Genomic DNA, 6,000 nt, shown 5'->3' on the forward strand with positions numbered 1-6,000 from the left:
TCAGAAGTCTGGACAAAGCCATGAAAGAACAGATTTGATATCTTCATACTCCCAAGACAAAAATTTAAAAAACACAACAAAAAATAGACCACACACAAACCCCCTCCAACCCCCAAAAGAACTAACCAGAAAAAAATATCCAAAGCACTCCACCAGAAATGGGATTTTTGGAAGTGTGTCACAGACCAGTGACAGTGCCTGAGAAGGAGCAAGGCAAGAGTTTTGCAATCTGGTTATAAGCTAGCTCCACTTTCACCTCAGCCAATATAATGCCAAATACAATGGCACTGTAACGCAAGCATGGTGTCATCTTGTTTCACAACTCCCATGGAGGGATGGCCCTTAACGTTCATAAAAGGAAGCTTCCTTGTACCAACAGGACGTGAGTTGCCCTGCCTGTGATAATGGGGTGATTTTGGAAACTGTCATAGCCCCTAGGAGAAAGAGGCAGATTGGGGTGGGGTGGAAAAGGGAAGAGGAAATGCCCTGATTCAGAGTTATGGATTGGTAAGCAAAGCAACAGCAGATGGTTGTGGATAGAGGAGCATGAAGGAGCCATAAGGCAATGTTAGTCACTGTGATTAAGCCCCAAGAGTGTCTACACTGGCAGATATTTAGTTTACTTGTTTGTAGACACACATTTCAGGAACTTAGAGGTGATGTGAAAAGGGATGACAGCAGATGATTGTGGGTGTCCTCAGAAGGCTCCTCCCTGGCAAGAGCGGTCGTACAGGTACAGCCCAACCATGCTTGTCTGAGCAACTGCAAAGGGAAGGCTGGCACAGGCCTCCCTGCCTCCCAGGTCACTTGGAACAGGGAAACCCAGGAACATCTGAGGAGCTATGTAGGCGTGGGAAGTCAAGGCAAGTGAGAGGAAGCCAAAAAACCAAGCATGAGGAGGATGACCCTCGTGATGACCAGCATAATTTTGAGGGGTTTCTTCAAAACTCTCCTATAGAGATAGAGGAAAGGGTATGGGGTATTATGAGATGTCAGGTGTCTGGATGAGACAAGACTGCATATCAGCAAGACAGCACAAGATTGTGGGGATGGGGAAGACAGCAGGGCAGCCTGGAAGGACCTGTTGCCTGGTAGCCCTGAGTGCAAGCCACGTGAGAGACCACAATCCCCCACCAGCAGTGGGGATTGTGAACAAGAGCATTAGCATTGCTGAGCTTGAGCTTTTGGGAGCCCTCCATAAAGAAACAGAATTAAATTATAATTTGGACTAGAGAACATGGATTTAAAGGATGAGGCACAGGTTGACTTGTGTTCAGTGTAAAGATAGTGGTTGGACTTTTGCTGGTAGATGAGGCTGGGCACCTCAGAGAGGTCCTGTTTCCTCTCAAAGAGGAAAGAGAACTGTTGAGGAAGGAAGTGGGAACCTGAAGGATAGTAGGTTTACTTAATCTTCACAACAGTATTTCCACCTGAATATGTGCTCTGCAGGGCCTATGCTGAGAGAGAGAAGGAGAAACTAAGAGTGGGATCTGTGTCTTCAAATTTTATGGATCTTTCCCTCTCTTTCAGGGGAGTCAGGAGCAGCCTTGCAGCAGATACATCCTGAAAAGAACAGCAGGTATCCATCACCCTCAGCACACAGCAGTCCTAAATCTGCTTGGTGAAACTACCAGCCCTCTTGCAGGGCAGCACATGCATACAGCTCTGTAGGGTGGGGCTTGGAATGGGATGTAGTGGGATACATGTTAGGAAGAACTCATCACACTGAGCTCTCCCATTTGCAGCATGGACCTCACAGTCCTGCCAGACAGAAAGCAGCATAACTAGGTAGAGCTTCCCAGAAGGGAAATTACAGTCCAAATACGTTTTCTGTATAGGAAATCCAAAAGAAGAAGGGGAAAAAAAAAGAAGCCCTTATCTATATTTATAAGATGAAGCTTTTCCTACACGAATAAACCTCTTAACACATTTTTCTGGGCGCTGAGGTTATATATTTAATAGGTTTTTCTGGTATCACTTAAAAGTAGATCACCACCATGCAATGACGCCTGCTGCACTCTTTTTCTGGCATCCTCACTAGCTCCTTCACCCGTGCCCCCAGTAACTAGAGCACCGTGTGTTATTCTCACCACACTGAGAGAGAGGATTTTTCCTTTACTTAGGAACTTCTCCTACAAAACTGTTTGGTCAACTCCCTGGTTTTGGCCCTCCATGCTTTCTCCTTTCCAACTCAACCAAGAGCAGAGGAGGCACTCTCCAGAAGAGGAGAGAAAGCACATACCTGTGGAAACCCAGGGCAAGGGGAATATTTCCAACTGAACTCCTCCTCCTAGCTCTTGTTTAACATCCTGGGGGTGTAGATCAGCTATTCTGCCCTCGAGTGCAGATCGTGGATAGCAGAAACACACACAAACCTCCAGTCAGCCTCCCTGCAACTGAGAACATGGTCTCTCATGCCGTGGGCAGTGTGGCTAATGCCTATATTGCACCTTTACAGAAGTTTATAGAGCAATGAAAAAAGAAGCAGCTGCCTTACAGCATTCCCAGGTGTGTCTGACTACCTCCTTATCCAGAGAACAGCTCTCAAGGCTGGCCTGAGGAGCCTCTCCTGTGCATTGCTTTGGTGCCCTGGTGAGTGCTGCAGCACAAGCATCCTTTCCAGCACGGCACTACAAATTAGTGATGGACATATTAAAGTACACAAACCAGTCCTTCAGAACTAAACCCTGCAGGGCTGTCTCACCCCTCAGCCAAGACTACTTTGCTTTCCTTCTTCCTAGTGCCTGCACTTCTGCATTGCAATGCAAAGGGCACAGATCTTCTGGCATGGCAGAAAACGTTGATGGGAGTGATGTTAGCTGTAGGCAACCAAAAAGAGAGTGCATCCATCGTGTTCAGGGCCAGCTCTGTGGAGTAAGTGATTTGTAACCAGTACATCCCTGCTTTCCACTTTTCAGACTTGGCATTTTGACTTTTGTCTAACCTCTTTCCCTTTCTCGCTACGTGGTGGGCAGAAGTTTCATTTTGTTGCTTTATTGTCTCTCAGCTCCTTATTAAATACAATAAGTTAAAACCACTGTCTTTACAGCCATCCCTCAAGAGGGAAGAAGTGAGTTACTGTGGTGTCACTCCTGTGTTCCTGACCTAGGAGAAGAGAAATTGTGGGATTGCTCTCCTTTGCCTCTGCAAGGAATAAATATCTTGAACTGATTCTTGAGCTGTAGCGTGCTGTAGTCTTCTCACTGTTTCCTCTATTCACTTCCCACTCTTTAAGACAAAATAACTGCCTCTTCATCTAAAGAGATTTATCTATTCACTTTCGTGCATGGACAGAAAAAAACCATTTCTTCCCCCGCAACAATGCAGCTAACTCTGGGGTAGAGCTTGACAGCTATTTCACAGCACAGAAGGAGTGGCAGGGAAAATGCAGTTGTTTTTGCCTGCAGAGATGGAACAGCGGATTGGAATGGCAAAAACTGCAGTTTAACTGGAACCTTGAGAAATCCTTCACGGTTTTCATAAGTTAGCCCAAAGTAAAAAAAAAAAAAAAAAAGAGCTGCCTGTAAAGGCTGAATCGCCAAAGCAGAGACTGATTCAAAGGGAAGGGCTCTGTTCAGTGAAGTGCAACACTACCTACTGGAGCACCCACATATTCCTTAGAAGTCCTTTCATCCACCTAGTGAGTAAGCCCATTTCTGCTTACTTGTGAAAATGGGCAATCTCAGAGGCAGGAGCACCAGGGCTGCAGGTGAAACAGGAAAGGTGTGGGGCACTGCTCCTTCACAGGACCCAGATGCACCTCACACAGCAGCCATCTCGTCTTACCTGATCAGAGGGCGTGATACTCATGTGAGAACTGATCACAAGCGCTTTTTCTCCTGGTATCATATCTAACATATGCATTAACCAACATTTCCCCTTCCCACCTCCCACCATTTCCCTGCCCAAACCTGCTCCAAAAAATGAAAACTTCAGCAGAACTGGATCTCCACCAGAGCTGGTTCAGGGGCTGTGCCTCACTGAGGGCACAGTAAGGTGAAAGTGCCGAGGAATCACAGCGATAAGCTCAATATAATTATGTGCTCAAGACATTACAGATAATTTGGGGCTTCTGAGCTTCTGACTATACAAAAGCAAATAATCCCTGCACTGCTAAGAGTGGAAGGTCAGAACACAGGAGAGGTAGGCGAGTTAAGCAAAAATCAGCCTTCAGTGGTTCCTCATATATCAACGTCATTCACATATAAAGTAGTAAACAGAGTAGATGTTCTATGCATAACCTCAAGGAGAAACCCAGCTAACAGCCCTGTGTCATCCCTGTCTGCCAGCCTCCTTCTCTGCTCCCTCAATGGGAGGCACACCAGGAATCACACACACAAACATCCCTGCATGACACTGTGAGTCAGAAGGGGTGATATGCTCCTCAATTTCTCAAAACACCAGGAATATCATCTCCTCTGAGTTCTGGATGTCCTTGCTCTCACCGATAACATCTCTGTGGTCCCAGCCTCCTCCAGAGGTCCCCAGGAGCAGGGCTTGGCTGGAAGTATTTTGGCAGAAGAGGTCTCAGCAAAAGAGGGTGGATCAGAAGGTGAAAGAGTGACTGTTGCATTATGCAGCATCCGGTCCCAACAAGGGAGTTAGATTTTGATCTGCTTGCTGAAGTTTGCTATTTCTACTCTGGTATCTGGTGGTCAGCTTGGTGCCAACATCTGTATAACATCAAACATTTGCATCCATATGGAGAATGTATAATTAAAGCTTTCTGCAGACAACTGTGAAAACTTTCTCATATTCTCCCTAAATTGCATTGCAACCCCCAGATGAGGGCTGGGAGCCAAAATGTAAAAAGTCTGGCATAAATATTTAAATAACTTGAGATACGTATTCTTCAACTATTAGCTAATTATTTTGTGCCAGCCGTAAATGGCATCTGGTTCTTTAGCACAGGACACACAAGGATGCTGCAGGTTGGGCACATAAGTGGGAAATGAAACGTGACTTTGTGCTAATGAATATTAATGAATGGATCGAGAACCAGCATCTCTTTGAAAATATGAGCTCAACAGGAGCCCAAGTGTGATTCATTATGATTATTGCTGCGGTGACAGACATTACCAATCTCAGAAAACCTCTGTTTCATGTAGCATCTCTTCAGGAAGGACTTAATTGGCTTCCATAAGAAGTGAGGGTGAGCAGGGGAGGATGTTTCAGACCAACCTGCAGGTATGTGTTTTATTATTGCACTGGAATAGGAGCAATAGCAACAAGTCCTTTACTGTGTGTGTGTGTGCTGTGATTACCTTTCTTTGCTTGGTTTGCTGAGGCAAGAGCCGTAGCCTGCTGTCAAAATCCTGCTGTATTTACTCCCATCCCTAAAAATCAAGTCCTTTCTTTTATCCCTCAGTCCCTCTCCCACCAAACTCAGTCCCTTATTCCCTAGACACCACCCACTTTGCTGCTGCTCCACACTGCCTTGGCAACCAGCTAGCACAGCTCTGAAGCCTTGTACCTGAAGTGAGTGTGTTTTGCCTGGGAAGGAGAAAGTTTGTTCTCTTATTTCACACACCACCTCTCTGGGATGTGCTCGCCATGATGCCTGGGGAAAGTCTGGATGGTTACCTGGGCAGTTTTCTTCCTTAGCTAACACACAGCCACGTGATGGGAATTGCCAGACATTTCTGGTCTCTTCTCTCAAGCCTGGGCGGGTTGCTCTCCATTCCTGAAGCACACTCAGTCCTTACCTGGGAATGTTTGCCCTCATATGGAGGTCTTGGACCATTAGCAGTGGTAGCCTGTGGCTTTGCTTAGCTGTCATATTTGTACACCACACCGAGCGCCTGTGCTGATAGATCTGCAGCTTTAAGTAGGGCTCAAATGGAAATGCTGGACCCTCTTTCTTTGTTTAAGCCTGTTGAGTCAAGGAAAAGGTCTCCAAGTTGGTTTCTGCCCTTGAAGCAGCTCTTTAACTTCTATTATTTTACACATTTGGGAAGTATGTTGGGCTTTTGGATTGCATCAATCTTTTTGCTACCTAGG

The sequence above is a fragment of the Vidua macroura genome, chromosome 2, assembly GCF_024509145.1.
Source record: "Vidua macroura isolate BioBank_ID:100142 chromosome 2, ASM2450914v1, whole genome shotgun sequence".
Lineage (NCBI taxonomy): Eukaryota > Metazoa > Chordata > Aves > Passeriformes > Viduidae > Vidua > Vidua macroura.